The sequence below is a fragment of the Myotis nattereri genome (genome assembly GCF_964212035.1).
Source record: "Myotis nattereri genome assembly, chromosome: 5".
NCBI lineage: Eukaryota > Metazoa > Chordata > Mammalia > Chiroptera > Vespertilionidae > Myotis > Myotis nattereri.
In genome coordinates this window covers 83,959,519-83,978,007 of record NC_138080.1, presented here as the reverse complement: position 1 = coordinate 83,978,007, position 18,489 = coordinate 83,959,519, and the positions used below count along the sequence as shown (strand labels likewise).

Sequence of the window (18,489 nt, the reverse complement as noted above, 5' to 3'; positions counted from 1 at the left end):
TATCCACAAAACAATCCTGTTTGGGGAGGAGCTGTTATTACCACTGTTTTACAAATGGAGAATTGAGAGTTAGAGACGTTAACTAAGGCCTCACAGCCAGTAAGTGGCAAATTCATGACAAAGATACATTACAAACCATTCAGTGTTAACACTGGGGAAAGGGACCAATCATTTTTTACCTTACAGGCTTTTGTAAATTTGAATTTTATAAGGAGAATATACTACTTTTACAACAGAAACCCCTAAACGACTTACAGGAATCATGAAAGGGAAAGTGCCCCACATAAAACAGACAGTGACATATTGCAAGATTCGGGAAGTTTTTTTGTAAAGGACCAGACAGAATTAAATATTGTAGGCTTTGTGGGCCAGGAGGCAAAATAAACGATATTATGTAGGTAGTTGTGTAACAAGAGAGAAAACAAACGTCCACAAATTTTTTTGTTGATAAAATTCAAAATATATATATTTTTTCAAAATAGAGGTATAACATTCCTAGCAGGTAAACATCCCTTTTAGGCAGTGGTTCTCAACCTTCTGGCCCTTTAAATACAGTTCCTCATGTTGTGACCCAACCATAAAATTATTTTCGTTGCTACTTCGTAACTGTAATGTTGCTATTGTTATGAATCGTAATGTAAATATCTGATATGCAGGATGGTCTTAGGCGACCCCTGTGAAAGGGTCGTTCGACCGCCAAAGGGGTTGCGACCCACAGGATGAGAACCGCTGCTTTTAGGGTTTCATGGCTCGCTTTTCATGACTCAGTTCCTCTAAGAGTTAAACAAATGATTCTCAAGCAAGAGTGGCCATCAGACTCACTTGGAATATGCTGTGCTGTTCTTTTTTAGGTTTGATGGCCAGCATCCCCCGATGCTTTTTCACACCTACAGATCATAATCACCAGGTTTGGGCACTATGATATTTTTCTAAAGCACGGGCTTTATCTTATGTAATAAATGTCAGCATGTCATGTATTGGCAACCTATGGCCCACAGGCCAAATCCAGCCCACCACCTGCTTTTGTATAGCCCATGAGCTACCCCTGGTAACTACAGATGAACATTTGCAATTGATTTGATGATAGGAAACCTTGAACCTTAATTAAGCTAAGTGTTATCCTCCCTCTAAAAATACTCCATTCTTCTGACTAGTAGACCAGTATTTCAAAGACTTCAACTCTTTGGGAAAGATATTCTTTCTGTACCGAGATAACATGGTTGCCCAGTCTCCCTCAGCAGTACCTCCACCATCAATATAAGTGAAGAATTTAGACTAGAAGATCATGCTTTCCAAATTGAACCCCACAGCCCCTGCAGTAGGACTACCAGAAGGGCTGGGAGAGAAGCTAAGACTCCAAGTATCCAAATGTCCTCCTTCCCTTGCTTTATTCATGTGACTATCAAATAAGGGGATACTGTCCTGAAAAGTTTGAAGACCTCTTGAATGGGTAATTTCTAAAGTTACTTGCAATTCATTAATTTGCTTATTCATTCATGCATCTAACAAGTATTTATTATGTGCTTATAATGGCCAGGCAGTGTTCTAGATGCTAGGGGTTCAGATGAACATAACAGCTATAACCTCTGCTTCCTGGAACTAGCCTTTAGGGAACTAAACAGAATTAAAAAGAGACACAAATATGATATTCAAATATTGATAATAAGTACAGTCGAGAAATAAAAGACTACTGCGAACCTGAGGTGGAGAAAAGGTGACATTTGCATGAGACCTGAATGATGAGGGGACCTCTTTGGAAAGACCTGGGGGCCAGTGCCAACAGCAAGTGCAGGTCTTGCGATGGGAAAGGCATGGTCTTTTGGAGCGAGGAAGGCCAGTATGGTCAGCAATCAGTGTAAGGTAGGAACTAAGGATGGGCAGAGGGGCAGTGATGCAGTCTTACAGGGCCTTGTGACCTGTTAGGGAAATGAGAGGCCTCGTAATAGTTGGGACCAGCAATCCATGGTGAATGGTGCTCACTAACCTTGGGAAGTTGGGTAAGAAAAGTGCAGAGAAAGAGACCATATTTTGGCAAGTTTTTGGTTTTTTTTTCCCAGCCATCCCTCCCATTAAATTCAAACATTTTATCCCAGAGACACTTGCCCCTGTTTATAAATTAAAAAAATCCAGAAGAAATAGCAAAATGCAAGGCTTTCAGCCCTCCTTAATTAGGAGGTGAGTTTGCACCAAACAGGTTTCCTGGTCTCAGGAGACCACTGTCTGGAACAACCAAGCACTCCCCAAATTGGAGAGGTGTGATCAATGAGCCAAAGGCACCAGAAACATGTGCTGCCTGATCCTCTGAGGCCAGGCCATTAATCTCTGTCTAGTTTGGTAAATGAGCCAAAGAGAATGAGTTCTGAAATGAAGCTAATAAACTATGCCCGCCAGGAGTGTGTGACTACAAGGCCCAACCAGGAAGGCCCGGGGTCTAACAGTGATGGCGAACCTTTTGAGCTCGGCGTGTCAGCATTTTGAAAAACCCTAACTTAACTCTGGTGCCGTGTCACATATAGAAATTTTTTGATATTTGCAACCATAGTAAAACAAAGATTTATATTTTTGATATTTATTTTATATATTTAAATGCCATTTAACAAAGAAAAATCAACCAAAAAAAATGAGTTCGCGTGTCATAGGTTCTCCATCACTGGTCTAGGAGGAGCCGTGCCTCCACAAAGGCCAGATAGTGCCAAGGTAAGAGGGTTGTATCCTCTTATCTTGAGGAAAGTGAGGAGGGTAAGGAAAGCTTTCACATGCTTCCTCTGCACTAAGAAAACTAACAGCATTGACAGAGAATGTCTTTATTACTCAACATTTACCAAGTACCCACATGACATCATCCTTGAAACCCCCTTATGGGTTAGGTACTAGTGTTATTCCCAGTCTATAGATGTGGACCCCAAGCCCAGAGAGGTTATACTGTTTGTCCAAGGACACAGAGCTGGGAGGTGGCATACTATTCTATCTTGCCCCTACAGGGATACTCCAGTCTTCTTTTAATTTCCAGGCAGTTGCAAATGCACACAACGACCAAGTCACCCCAGTGGTCTGTGGTTCATAAATACCTTCCATACTGGCAGAGGCAAAGGGTATGCAATTTACCTTTAGAAATAGTCAGTCTGTTCTGGGAAAATCTTTTTCTATAGAAAATCAGTTGCCCATTAGTCTCAGACTGAAGTTCAAAGGCAAGGGCACTTTCCTAAAATGAAAGGTCTCTAGCAGTGGCTCCTGGCTCATGATTAGCAGAGCTATCTCAGATTATATACTTTCAAGTAAGCATCTCCAGACCCTTTGTTTTAAAAGGACACACCCAATTCTACAGGATCAATTCAAGGAGCCATGAATTACTAAACAAGCCTGAATATGGCTCCTATGAAGACCGATCACTTAATACATTTTCTCAACAACCCAACAGAAGCTATAGTCTATCTGTCCTGACTAGCCATAGTACTCTGAGACCTGGCCACACTCAAGTTTCTTAGCCTTCTATCTTTATACACTTTGATGTAGGTATGATCTAGCTTCTGCTGAACATCAAGATTTATTAAATATCCAGGCCAATGCATGTTTGTTTTCAAGTGGGTGCTTCTAGAGAATAGAAGCATGTTTACCTTATCAGGATCCATATGAATGTCATTATGTTATAATTGCAACAGTAATAGTAAATTAATAAAAATGATGATGACAAACGCCTCGTTATATATCAGACACCATGCCAAGTGCTCTATATATACTATCTTGTACAGTCCTCACACCAACCTAATAATTCCCATCATATAGATGAGCAAACTGAGGCATTAGAGAGGTTAGGTCACTTGCCCAAGGTTAGACAGCTGGAAGTGGCCAGAATCTAGACAGGAACTCCTACAGTCTGTCTCCAGAGCCCAAGTTCTTAACCGCTAACCACATGATAAGTAAGACATTGTGGATGATGATGATGACAACGACAATGACGACAAAGGTAATGAGATGTTCTGGCCAGCTAGGGAAGGTGAGTCACTGGAGGAAAAAATCTGCCAAGAGTAAGAGGAAATGAAACTGGGAACGGCCTTCCGATTCCAGCCTGAAGCGATCACTACTAACCTATGCAACAAGCTGGCACCTAACATAGAAGGAACACTTCATGTTCTCTCTGAACCACAGGGCTTGATCCTGAAGATAAACACCAGGCAGGAAAGTGGGTCTTTGATACAAATCACAGGGCACAGCAACTCTATGAGTCCTCACCCAGAAGCTACAATGGGAGCGCAATTTAATAAATCAAAGGAGGGTGAGGAAAGCCTTCATATGCTTCCTCTGCACTAAAATGTGATTTGCAATAAATTCTGTTCACTGCTGAGTCAATTCAATTTATATGTCCCTAGAGAATTAAGAGAGACTACAGAATCATTGGATTCCCAGAATTTTTTAATGGGTAACCTTTATGACAATTACGCAGGCCTTAGTGATAAAGCACAAAGAAGAATTTCTTTTAAATTATAAATTAAAGGCACAAATAAAGCAATAATTAGACAAAACAATCTCACTTTTCCCCTCTAGTACACAGCTGCATAAATACTTGAATCAAAATCTGCACAAAATGAAGGTGTTGGATAAATAAATTCATAGGCATATTTATTTAAAACTGCTGTTCCTATCTAAAGTGCACTTGAACTCACCTCTAAGCTCCATAATTCCCTGAGTGTCCTGGAATATCTCAACCTCTCCCCACTGGTTGTTTCCATGATATGTCAATGTGGAAACACACAAAACAGAACTACATGCGAACAACTTGAAATACTGCACAAGCCAGTTCTGCAGCATCAGCTATGTCCCTTCTCTCTGTGTGACAATGGAACCATCACCATGAGGCCTTGCTTTTTTGAACTGTTTCTGTCAGTTATAACTGACTCATAGCAGCTTAGGTTCAAAGTCCAGCTCTACCATTATTGGCTATACATTCTAATCACTTAACATCACTAAACCTCAGTCCTGCCACCTGTAAAACAGTGATACTAATATTCCCTACCTCTTAGGGTGGTTGTGAAACTAAATGAGATGATAGACACACAACATTTAACACAGCATAGAATACAAATGCTATGGCCCAATGAGCATTCTATAAAGATTAACTTTCATCACTGACACTGTCACCCTCCTCCTTCCAATCTTCACACTTATCCCCTATGAGATAATCGGCTAAGCATGAGAATGTACCTTGAGGGAGTCAGTGACACAGATCTCATTAGCATTGGAAATTAACCAACTGAAACTAATTAGGGGACAAAAGGGAAGGAGACCATCTAAAGTCAACTGTTACATCAATGGGTTCTTAGTCTTGTTTTATTTTAACAAAAGTCAAATATAAAAGTAACCAACCACTGCCAATCACCTTTTCACCACTGATTATGTGCCAGGTACCATACTAAACACGCACATGAATTATTTTATTTCATCCTCAAGCTTATCAGGTACTACACTGCCTATATCTTGTAGCATCATGTAGGTGAAATAAGGTTCTAAGGCAGCCGTGGGCAAACTACGGCCCGCGGGCCGGATTCGGCCCATTTGAAATGAATAAAACTAAAAAAAAAAAAAGACCGTACCCTTTTATGTAATGATGTTTACTTTGAATTTATATTAGCTCACACAAACACTCCATCCATGCTTTTGTTCCAGCCCTTCGGTCCAGTTTAAGAACCCATTGTGGCCATCGAGTCAAAAAGTTTGCCCACCCCTGTTCTAAGGTCACAAAGCTAGCAAGTGGCAAAGCCCTCTAGACTAGAGTCTATACTCAACCAAACTTCCCTACCCTGTCCAACTTTCCATGGGAAATGGAGTCTGGCAATTAACAAAGAACTCAAAAGAAGCTAAGCAGAAATTAAAACGGCAACAATGCAGCCATTATGAAAGAACAATGTTTCCATCCAATTTGAACTTAACAGTAATTCTACAAATTTCTAATTAATAAAGTATAGTAGTCATTCAAGACTTTAGGATGCCTAAAAACGTCCTTCCTCAAAACTATGAGCACATAAGAGTGAGCTGGCCAGCATTGTCAAGGATTGTATGGCAGACAGAATTCTTAGTAGCACACCACATTCAAATACTCAGCAACTCCATTAACAGGGTAAATTTAAGAACTTTTAGTAACACCCCTGAGAAGTTACTAGTAAGACATCCTTGGACTGTGGCACATCACCCAATAATAAACATGAGTTTTTAGATCCAGGAGAACCTCTCTTCTGGTAGTGGGGACCACAGGCCACACTTGGAAAAGCTTTTTGAGAAGGAAATTTTGAATCTTAAGCATGCGGGTATAAAACCAGTGTGAACAGCTTGTAGTAAGTAAGGATGTGTCTCAACTTGGGAACTAGACATTGGTTTCTCCTCCCCCGAGAGAAATGTGCCTCTTATTACCACAGCCTGAGTGGAAACACGTGCTGAAGAGAAGGGGAATAAAATGGTTGCTGCTGCTTTTCCATTTCTCACCAAGCAACATTCCCTCTGGCTTGCCTTTCTACTACTACTGGTATTGCATTTTCTGTCTTAGGGAGGGGCTCTCGAAAGTGAAGCCAATAAAAATATATCTTATCTGATGGCTCTTCCCGTTGACCTGTTCTTGAACAAATATGAAAACCTTGCCCTTGCCCTGCAGGATTACATGTAAAGAGGGTTCAGTAATGGCATATAGCAGGCCATTCAATAAGTATGGTTTGAATGAACAGTTTTGAGTAGAGGAGTAAAAGAGAGGCTGAATATTTTTTTAAATCCTCAAGTTGGAGTAGATGGGACAATGAAATGGTGCATTGACCAGACAGAAAAGGTAAGCTGGATCTATCATTTCCAGGTGATTGTATCTCACTCTTCCAAACATCTGGCAAATTCTCTTGGAATCCTTACCTGGAGATGAATGGAAATATACAATTCCAACCTTACTATGATACTATATAAGACAGACTTATCTTATTTGGCTCAACTCAAGGCTATCAAAATCCCTCACGTAGCCATTTGTTTCTCTGGCACACTGCTGAATGTCAGCTCTGCACCTAAGTGACAACAAAAGCTGCTAATGGATTCAGAGGCCAAGTGTCACCGGGGTGTTCTGAAATGAGACTGAAGGATGGGGTTATTAGACTTCATGCAACAGAGGTGCCTTAGGATTCAGGGTCTCTTGGAGAATGGCCCAGCCAAATGTGACCAAATGGCTATGCTCCTAAAGCCAATTGGAGAGCGTCTCTGACAGTGCTGAAGCCTGCTTGCACACCAGCACACCAGCATGCCCGCAAATAAAAATGACTGCTTGCTGTTCAATATGATTATGACAATGATGGTGGGCAGAAAAAGAAACCTTTTTCCAGGAGTTCAGGCATTGCCTGTTGCTTTGTATCTAAGGATATAAAGGGCTTACCTCTTATATAATTCCTCAGTGATACTGAGGGGGAAACAAAGTGCTCTGGAGACCTGCTACTACTCCCTGCTCAGGACCCATGTTCTTCTTTTCCTAGAGATACCACCTTAATTTTCCTTAGGGAGCACCCCGCCCCCAGCCTCACCAAGTCCATGCTGTTCAGTGGGGTGAGGAGGGCGGCCCCAATTCCACCTGCAGGTTTGGACATGTAATCCAGATATTGCATCCAATTGAGCAAGTGATTCACCCCAGGCCAGTCAACACAATACTTGTTCTTAATACTTTTTATTATAACTGCTGAAAATGAGGCCTTGCTGTGTTGCGGGGAGAATGGGATACACCTGGAATTTCTGTGGCCAACTCTGCCACCATCTACACAAAGTCCGAGTAAAACAGGTCAAAGGAAAGTGGAGCCCTGATACGGAGACTGTATTTCAATGGCATTGTTTGAGCTCTTTTATCTAAATGCATCTGAGGTTCCTCCCTGCTCTTTTCATGAGTGAACCAACAACATCCTTTTAAAAAAAAGTTGTGTTTCTGTTGCTTGCAGCCAAGAGTAGTAGCAAATACAAAAGAGCTAATGAGAGAAAAGCCGAATTAAGCTTCATAGGGAACTCCAGAATAAAGAACAAAGGAAAATATGCCACAAAGTAGAGCAGGAAAGAAAGTAGTACATGTCACTCCTGAGTTCCCCATTCTTCTGCCTCACATACCCAGCCAGTTTGAAGACTGATAAATTCTATCATTTTTATATATCCTGAATCTATTCCTCGTCCCCATTTCTTTTTTCTACTGCCCTAGGTCAGGTGTTGTCTTCTCATTGGATCCTGACTTGGCTTTCTCCCTGGTCTCGCTGGCTTCCCTCTTTCTCTCTGCTCCATCTGTCACACACATTGCTCCTGCAAGATGTGCTTCCTGAACCACAGCTCTGGCTGGAGAAGAGGAACCTTTAAGACATCACGATATCAGTCTTCAAACGCTTGCAGAGCTGTCATGAGGAAGGAGAAGACTCACTATCCTGAATGGAGATGAAAGTGGAGGTAGAGAAAGGCAGATTCCAGCTGGATACAAATGACTACACTTAACACATTGCGGACCAGTAGTTTTATTGCTAGCTTTACCCAGTGGCCAGATAAGTTTCTATTGAACGAGTACAAAAAACGTTTTACATAAATCTTAAAATTAAATACCCATTGCATTTTGAAATTATTTATTACATGTTCTTACAAGCTAATACCTTTTTAAAGTATGATACTTTGTAAAATACTGTGTAATATGAAGCGAGAATTCTCGTGATCTGTCCACAATGTGTTAAGAGCGCCATATGATCCACTCAAGCAGGAAGGATGGCTGAAGGTCATTCTAACTCACAGGACTGAGCTCCGTCTCATCTAGAAGGTGGCCCTGAGCATTCCAGGGCTAACAAAGTCAACTTCATTTGAGGTTTAATAATTGTTAACCTGACCTTTCACCTGCACAAGCAGATTCCAGAACAGTGGAAAATGTATTGTTTACTGTGGCCTCTGGAGACCTGGCATTCAGGGTTGATTCTACCACTTCAGATGTTTATTTAACATTTCTGAGTGTTTTCACATCACAAAGTAGAACTAAATAACAATACTTCATGAGGGTATTGGGAGAATTAGAAATAGTCTAACAGTGCCTGGAAGTACTGAAAATGTTACTTCTATTTCCTCTACCTCCATAAAGATTTCTTAACTTACTTGATGGCTGTAGACCACCCTAATATCTTCCTTCTTTGACTGCTCACTGCTCTAACACTATGATCTATAGAATTTAATACTTCAGGATGTAATTTTTCATTCTTCATTTTCCATTATTTCTAATCTCCAAATAAATTCCTGATGATTAGTTCTTATACTTCTATGGGGCATTGAACAGTGCTGGGCATACAGTCAGTGTCCAAGAAATTGCTACTGATTGAGAGACCAGAAGCTTAAGACAAAGACACACATTCCTTTGTCTCAGTCCCTGTTAGTGGGTCAAAAGCCATAATGACCTTGATGACTAAGTTACCTTGATCCTTACAGTGATGCGTTCACACTTTGAGTGTTGCTGGCACTTACTGTGCTTCCCTGTGAGCAATCTCAAATAAAGCTGGTATAATTTCAATGGAAAAGGGGAAACAGCTCCTCCTGGAGCCTGTCGGTTGTAAGTTACACCCAGATATCCTGAGAAGGGGGAAGGCCATGTATTTTAACTTGGTTTTTTTTCCTGTTCAATTCAGCGTGAACAAAATGTTTCTGGGGTTAATAACACTGGTTGTTGTCGGTGCTCTCACTCTCCAGTTAGACTTTATGTGTTATATAAACACAGTTGCCATAGTTATAATTCAGGAAGCCTCAGTCGTTTGACCTCAAGAAAAATTCAACCTCAAATCAGGATAACACTGACCCCTAGACTACAATTAACCATCAGAGGGTAGGACCTGCCAAATTCCTGCAGGCTTCTAGAAGGAACTACTGTATTTTGGGTAACACGCAAGCAACAAGAAGAGGAAATGGTGCAACATTATGCAATTTCCTTGCATTTCAGAGTCAGAAATCCTAAAAACCCCTATAAGCAACTTCCCTAGCTTTCAACCCAAGATCAGAGTCACAGGCAATGCAAATAAACACTAGATGCAAGAAAAAAGAACTCTAAGTAATGTACAAGTCAGAAAGGTATTTTAGGAAAAATTTAAAGGCAACAGAAAGGGCATAGGCCGGCTCGCTATCAAATGCACGACAGTTAAGCAGACAGGGTGTGAGCTGACATGTATGTAGGATGTGGCCAGCTCACAGTGTGAGCAGCCTGCTGGCTTTCACATTTCCGGCCTCAGGCTGATGTAACATTAAAAAGTGGATATGAACCCACTAGCCCAGCAGCATGGTGTTTTCATGGGAGAGGAGAGACCACCTCCCCATCCCCCAGACAAAAACTAAAGTCTTAAACAGAATGTCTGTCTGTGTTTCTCTCTCTCCCTCCTCCCCAACCCCTTGTCTTTGGAAACAGTGGCACAGCTCTGTCGGAAGACAACCTTATGCTCTGGAAACTGCAAATAAGAAATGCCTCGGCACAGTATACATGATCCCAAACTCGAGGCTTGTTCAGTTGGTTCTGCTGCCCAGGCAGGGTCCTGCCCAGGAGAGATGTCCAGAGGGTGAGTTACTGCACAAAACCCACTCCCTTAGAATTCCAGTCACCCTTCCTCCATGTGATTTAAGGCAAGTGGCTTTTATATCAATCTCATGAATCCCCACAATGCCCCTTAGAGAGGCAAGAGGTGACTGTCCAACAAAGGTGAGGTGAGAGGACTACAGTTTTAGACAGATGACTCAAAGTTTCCTCAGATACAGGTCCTACCCTAAATCCAAGAATAATCCTGACACCAACCCCGACACCAAGAAGCATTTGCAGTGAGGGGTCTGATTTCCTTGCTGTGAGCTGGTGGGGAGGGGGTCCCTGGTATATAAGAAATATCTGTGTTTTTCTATAACCACCAAGGAGCAGAATGGGGCTTACAAAAGGGAATGGTAGATTCTAGAATTCTTGTGGTTCGATCAAGGTTAAAAGTTGTTAGGGAGGAAGTTTATCAAGATTCCCCAGGATTTCCCACACAATGACTGGGGGAAAGGGTAAGGTTAGACCCATCAGAGCCCTTAGATTACAGTGGTTCTCAACCTTCTGGCCCTTTAAATACAGTTCCTCATGTTGTGACCCAACCATAAAATTATTTTCGTTGCTACTTCATAACTGTAATGTTGCTACTGTTATGAATCGTAATGTAAGTATCTGATATGCAGGATGGTCTTAGGTGACCCCTGTGAAAGGGTCGTTCAACTGCCAAAGGGGTCTCTACCCACAGGTTGAGAACTGCTGCCTTAGAAGATCACCATTTGTTCTCTGAATACCCAGCATTCATTCACTCTTCTTTAGGCAACTTCGCCTGCTTCCCTTTAGGCAGTGGTTCTCAACCTTCCTAATGCCGCGACCCTTTAATACAGTTCCTCATGTTGTGGTGACCCCCAACCATAAAATTATTTTCACTGCTACTTCATAACTGGAATTTTGCTACTGTTATGAACTGTAATGTAAATATCTGATATACAGGATGTATTTTCATTGTTACAAATTGAACATAATTAAAGCATAGTGATTAATCACAAAAACAATATGTAATTACGTATGTGTTTTCCGATGGTCTTAGGCGACCCCTGTGAAAGGGTTGTTCGACCCCCAGAGGGGTCTCGACCCACACACTGGCAACCCACAGGTTGAGAACTGCTGCTTTAGGGGTTCATACCTCTCCAACGCAGGCAGAGTTCACATTTCTGACTCTGGGGGTAAGACAGACAGGTTTAGGCCAGGCCAGCTAAAGCAATATATCCACCCCCTACGGGCCTACTCTTGCATGAATTTCGTGCATCAGGCCTCTAGTTTTATAATAAAATTTTTCAAACATAGAGAAAAGATGAAGGAACTGACAATGAACACCCCCTCTTATTACCTCCATCCCATAATTGGTAATATGTTGCTACATTTGCCTTATCACATATCTAGCATCCAGCATCCATCAGTCCATCTGATTTTTTTATAAATTTGAAAATAACTTGCAGATATCAGTGCTTCTCTAAACACTTCACTATGCATATAATTTACTAAAGTTAGTTCACAATTTGTTTATTAATAGTTTAAAGTTAAAATTTGCCTACAATGAAATGCACAATTCTTAAGTGTGCCAATCATGAGCTGTGACAATTTCTTATATATCCATGCAACTTAAAACCCCCATCAAGATAGGAACTTTTCCATCACCTCAATTCTCTCTGCCTCTTTCCATTTAAAACACACACACACACACACACACACACACACACACACACACCATTCTATCTTGCTCCCAGCATTAGTTTTACCTTTTCTAGAACATCATTCAAATGACACCATATAGTATGAACTCCTTTATGGCTGCCTTGTCTCACTAACCATAAAATTTCATATAGTGGCATGAATGAGTGCTTTGGTTTTATTGCTGAGTAGTGCTTTACTGTTTGAATATATCACAGGCTATTCACTGATTCTCCTGTACATGGACACCTTGGTTGCCCCCTGCTCCAAGTGTTTTTATATGTCTTTATGAGGACCTATATTTTTATTTCTCTTGTCTAAATATCTAGCAGTGGAATTATAGGTAGGTTTTATTTTCATTTGCTACTTCATAAGAAACTGACAAGTTCTTTTCCAAAGTGGCTAGACCAGTTTACATTCTCGCCAACAGCATGAAAGTTCAGGTTACAACACATAATTACCAACACATGGTATTGTCAATCTTTTAATTTTAGCCATTTTGATAGGTATGTCATAGTGTCTCATGGTTTTATTTTGCATTTCCCTGATGATTATTATGGGAATACTATTTCATATACTTATTAAACATTTAAGTCTTTGCAAGGTGACTGTTCAATTCTTTTAATCAAGTTGTTCTTTTTATTCCTGAGTTTTATGAGCTCACTATTCCTTCTGGATATAAGTCCTTTGTCAGATGTATGTTTTGCAAATATTTTCTCTCACTTGTGGCTTGCCTTTAAACTTAATGGTGCCTTTGATAGCACAAGTTTTTAATTTTAATAAAATCAAATTTTCCTTTTTTTTTTTTTTTGGTAGAGCTATTGCTTTCTGTATCCTATTACAAAACCTCTGCTAACCCCAGATTGCGAAGATTTTTCTCCTGTGTTTCCTTCCGCAGGCCTTACAGTTTTAGCTTTTATGTTTAAGTTTATGAGCCATCTTAAATTAATTCCTCTAGTTCCCCTAGTTTGTAAACATAATTTACAGTTGCTTCTGAGTCACAGCCCAGATTTGTAACTCACTGGTTCAAATATAAATTTAGGAACAAGAAGCACTAACCTATCTTGCTCTCTTCTTCCATCCCCTTGAACATTGTTGTATGGAATCAATCCAAATAACCTTCAGGGATCCTTGCAATGTTAACAAAACTAGTATTTGCTCTCTACCAACTCAGCTGACAGGACAAGGAGGTAAGTATGCCTAACTTCATAAAGAGCTATATATACAGGGCTGGGCAAAAGTAGGTTTACAGTTGTAATGCAAATAAAGAATACAACAATTAAGTAATGCAAGAATACATTCTGTGTTTCGTGTACTCACAATTATAAATCTATTTTTGCCCATCCCTATATATAATGGCTAAGGCTAATTTTGGGGGTACATAGCTACCACATCACTACCAAAAGCTACTATCAGAATGGACAGGAAGCCTGGGAAGCCTTACCAGCCACTGACTTCTGATCAAGCTCTCCCTCTCTCTGGATCTGAATTTCCTAATCCATCAAAAGAGGGGCCAATATTTTACTCTGTCTTATTACTTTGGTTTCGTAATAAAATTATCTAACTTTTAAAGGGGGGGGGGCTGAAACAGATCTACTTTAGAATTCCATATTCCCTCTCTGCCTAACATGTTAATATCCCACTATCAAAAAATGAATTCCTTTAGGTAGTTGTGTCAGGCAATTGTGTCAAGACTCCAATCACAAGGCTTCCTATTACAATGGGAGGGTGGCACCTATATCTTATCAGCAAGCTACTCAATTGGGATTGGCTGACAATTGGTTAAGAAAGACTTGTCCTATAACTTTACAGCAAGCGTGTCAAACTGGCGGCCCATGGGCCACATGCGGCCCACAACAAATATTTTTGTGGCCCATCCAATATAACAGTATGTAAGAAACGTTTTAATAAAGATCTTATAACTTAATTTTTACAATATCCTATTATACATAATTATTAATAACGAACTACAACATTCACTATGGCTGATTACTATAATCATGTTGCATTCATTTCCTTTATGTGCCTTATGCACAGGTGCACCATTTCTCTCCACTAATACTAGCAGCAAATATTTTAGCAGCCGACTGCCACTTCATTAATCTTGTACTGACTTGTTTGGTGTGCGCAACAGGAAATATTTTGCTTTCGGAGAACAAGAAAAATAGGTTTATTTGCATTATGCTTATTAATTTGTGCAGTTAGTCAGTGTCTGGTAAGTTAATGTTCAAGAAAAATATTAATTTTTATTAAAATGTTCTATTATTTTATGTTAACAATTACTCATTTATTTCAGCCCATTGTATTCAGCATGTCTCTATCGAAATAAACCTACGTTTCTATGAAAATTGAAGCTTTTGGTTTTTTTCGGCCCACATAAACTTAAACCTTATTTGGCCCGTGTTAGCCTTTAAGTTTGACATGCTTGCTTTTGAGGAACAGGGAGTTAAGACTGGAAAGGAAAGGGTTTGGAAGGCTGCTGATCAAAGACCTGCTCAGCTTACTGAACAATGTGTTTTAAAGCTGACCCAGAAGGAAGGGATTATTAGTGTTCATATCAGCAGCTCACAGTGCCCAACCTAAGCCTCTCTTGCTTCTTCTCTGGTGAGAGCCAAGCACACTGCACACAAGCCACTGAACTCAGCTACAAGAACAGCCAGCAGCCAAAGGCAACTGAGAGGACTAAGGCCGAGGGGATGGGAGAGATTAGGACAAGCTTACTTCTCACCTGATCTTGAGAGCATAACAGATACACACACAAACCCCAAGGCCTCTTCTAGGCCCCTTCCTACAGCACCTGATATGGTTGCTTACTCTGTGTCTTTTAAATGTTCACCTCCCCTGAACCCTACCCGGCCCTGCTTCACAGGCACCTCTGCAGGTTCCTTTGTCCTGCATCAATCTTTTTTAATTTGAAAAAATATGTATGCGTGTATGTATTATATCAATTATATATTAATATAATATTCATTATATGCTGGGGTCCAACCCCAGCGGGTCCAGGGGTTCCCAAAGGTGTGGACGGAGTCGGCGAAGAAGGAAGGACACGGAGACAGCGTTCAGTTGATCAGCAGCCTAGCCAGGATCTCTAGCCAGGATCTCCAGCCAAGTTCTGGTCTGGATCTCCAGCGAAGTTCTGGTTAGGATCTCCAGCCAAGTTCTGTGTCCATGTTCTCTTGCTAGGTTCTCCAGCCAGGTTCTGTAGCCATGTTCCCTCACTAGGTTCTCCAGCCAGGTTCTGTCCAGGTTCTCCAGCCAGGTTCAGTCACCAGGTTCTAGTCAGGTTCTTTTGCCATGTTCTATCCAGGTTCTGTAGCCAGGTTCTGTCTCTAGGTTCTGTTGCCAGTTTCTGTCCAGGATCTTTTGCCATGTTCTCTCCAGCGAAGTTCTTCTGTCTCTAGGTTCTGTGTAGGTTCTGTCTTCTTGGTTCTGTCTTCTAAGTTCTGTGTGTAGGTTCTGTCTTCTAAGTTCTGTCTTGTTACATCTGTATTTATACCAGTTGATTCCAATCCTATCAATCTCTATTCCAAAGGTTAGGGCGTTTCTTATCTCCATTCCAGGGAGTAAAGATTATGTAGCTTAAGCATGATTGTTCATAGTTAAAATGATTAATTACCCGCCTGGCACTTAGTTAAGAGGTTTTATTCCCTCCCTAACTTCAGGGGAAAATCCCTACCTGGGGATTGAACCTTTCTCAGAGACCTTGGTTAAAACACATAGTGCCAAGAAGGTGAGCAAACATATTAAGAACAGTATGCCACATATGCCAGGTCCCTTGAAACAGCAAGGATGGACCGGCTCCCGGCAATTATATATGAATACAAAATAATCATAACTATAAAATTACAGATATAAAATATACATACACAGTTGATTCTCATTATTCACAGTAGTGATGCCCTCTAAAGTTACTATGAACAGTGAACTAGTAAATACTGGACCAATTCTCCTGGGGGAAGTACAGGGTTAGATTCCCAGAAGCCTCTGGTCACATTTTCATTGACTGATCAATTCATCACCTTGCTCTATGTGTGTTTCTGTTTAAACACACCTCATCTAGTATATACTGTTGATTCCCTAATGTTGAGCTCACGGCCTACAGCACAGTAACTGATGCCTGCGAAAGCTCACCGAGCACGCGTTTTTTCCAGAAGGCCCATCACAGCCTTCTTGTGCATGGGAGGATTAGCCAGCACTTCAGGACCAGGCTTACGGGCATTTTAAACAAAAATCATTAACAAAAAGCACAAAGGCACACATGTGACACTAAATAGCAAAAATGACACATTTACCGTGTGAGAACTGAAACAAGAAGGCGGAGTATCACCTAGTTTAACCTCAGCTGGAAACATGAGTGTGTATTAGGCAACTAAAATGTGTCTCTGCTCTGTGCATATCTGTGAATAATTGCAAAAGCACCACAAGTATTGATTTGGGGGTTGCAAATAAATGTTAACAAGTAGGTGGATTCACATTTATGAAATCCACAAATCAACTGTGTGTATATATATGTATATGTATGTGTACACATACATACACACACACACACGAGCTTATATAAAACTGCAAAAAAACAACAACAAATATTTAACAGTCACCCAGGGACTCATGATATGCACATTGAACAGATACTAACAGTTTTCTAAATCTGTTCCAATTGGGATCTCCCTCTAAGGAATTAAACATCCTAGTCCCTTAAAGCTACCTCTGTCCCTTTCTTCCGCAACCCCAAATACTGTATCTTTCCTATCATGTTTTAACACTTCTACTATGTATGTGTCCATAAACAACATATTATTTTTGTTTTTAAAATGTACATAAATGGCATAATACATATATGTACCTAATCTTGCAGCTTGTGTTTTCATTTACTCTTATGTTCCTGAGATTTATCTATATTGGCAAATGCAGTTCAAGTTTGTTCGTTTTATCCACTGTAAAGTATTCCATTAAATGAATAAGTCAGAGTTTATTCATATATTTTTATACAGATGAACAATATAGGCTATTCCCAATTTTTTGCTATTATAAAGAAAACTACAGGGAACAACCTTTTCCTTGTCTCCTTTTGTACATGTGTGAGTTCTCTGGGGCAAGTCAGCAAACTACCACCTGCAGTCCACAGCTAGTCTGCCTGTGTTTTGCAAGTATTTGTGAAAGCAGTTATGCTCAATCATTCACATATTGTCCATGGCTGCTTTTGTGCTACAACAACAGAGCTGAGTAGTTCCAACAGAGACTACTGTAAGATACATTGAGGCTCAACTTTATTAGTTTTGGGCAGATTTACCAATTTATACTTCCATCAGCACTATATACTTTTTAGAGTTCATAGCTTACTCTTTAAAATTCACAAACACATTCCTTGGCTCTTTTTCCTTATTACACTCTCTTCTACACAGAACACTGAAATTTCACCCATTCCTATGCCTTCAAGAAACGCCTCTATGCAGATAGCACCCCACATCTAGACCTGCAACCCCAATGTCCCTCCAGCTTCCTTAGGAGTAACAACTACTTGCTGGTCATCTCTACCTGGCAATTTCCCTGAACCTCAAACCAGAGTCTGTTCCTCCTATTACCACCAAGCAGCTAAATTAGGAGTTGTTTTTAATGGGTTGGAACAAGGCCATTTAATAGGGAAAAAAATACACAAACCTATTTTCACAGAGTAACTCTACTCCCTTTTAGTTGAAACACCTCTGTGTCCCATTACCCTCATTTATAAAATGGGTTCATTCCACCTAATCTACAAGATGAAGCATCAACAGTAAAGCAGCTGGCTCAGTGCCTGCCACACAGTAAATGCTCAGTAAACAGCAGTTAATAATCACTACCTTGGTTAATGGCATCACTTTTTCTCAGCAACTTGGACTTAAAATTGTAAGGTCCTGTTTTTTTACTCCCACATCTAATCAGGTGACAATAACCAATTTAATTTTCAAATTAATTATATTCCCATTCCTTCCTTTTCAGTCCCAAGACTCCTCTTGTTTGAAGTGCCATCAAACCGCTTTAACTTCTACCCTCCCCTTGCCAAGACATCCTTCACACGGCCCCAGCTCTGAAATTACATCAGCTCTAAAATCCTTTATGGTCTCTTCATCCCTCACAGCATAATGTCCAAATTTCTATGTGAGGCCTCTGACAAGCTGGCCCCAACATTTCCTATCTTATTTCCCATGTTCTCCCCCAAACCTCATGCCTCAGCTACTGGCAATAATTTCCTACACCTGCCCCATGCT

The 18,489-nt window shown here is 40.6% G+C and overlaps 1 protein-coding gene across 3 annotated transcripts in view; it reads right to left on the bottom strand.

The window, feature by feature from the left end:
* ARHGAP26 (Rho GTPase activating protein 26) overlaps positions 1-18,489 on the bottom strand; it is a 413,435-nt gene that overhangs the window by 201,531 nt on the left and 193,415 nt on the right. The gene's annotated exons all lie outside the window — the stretch shown is intronic.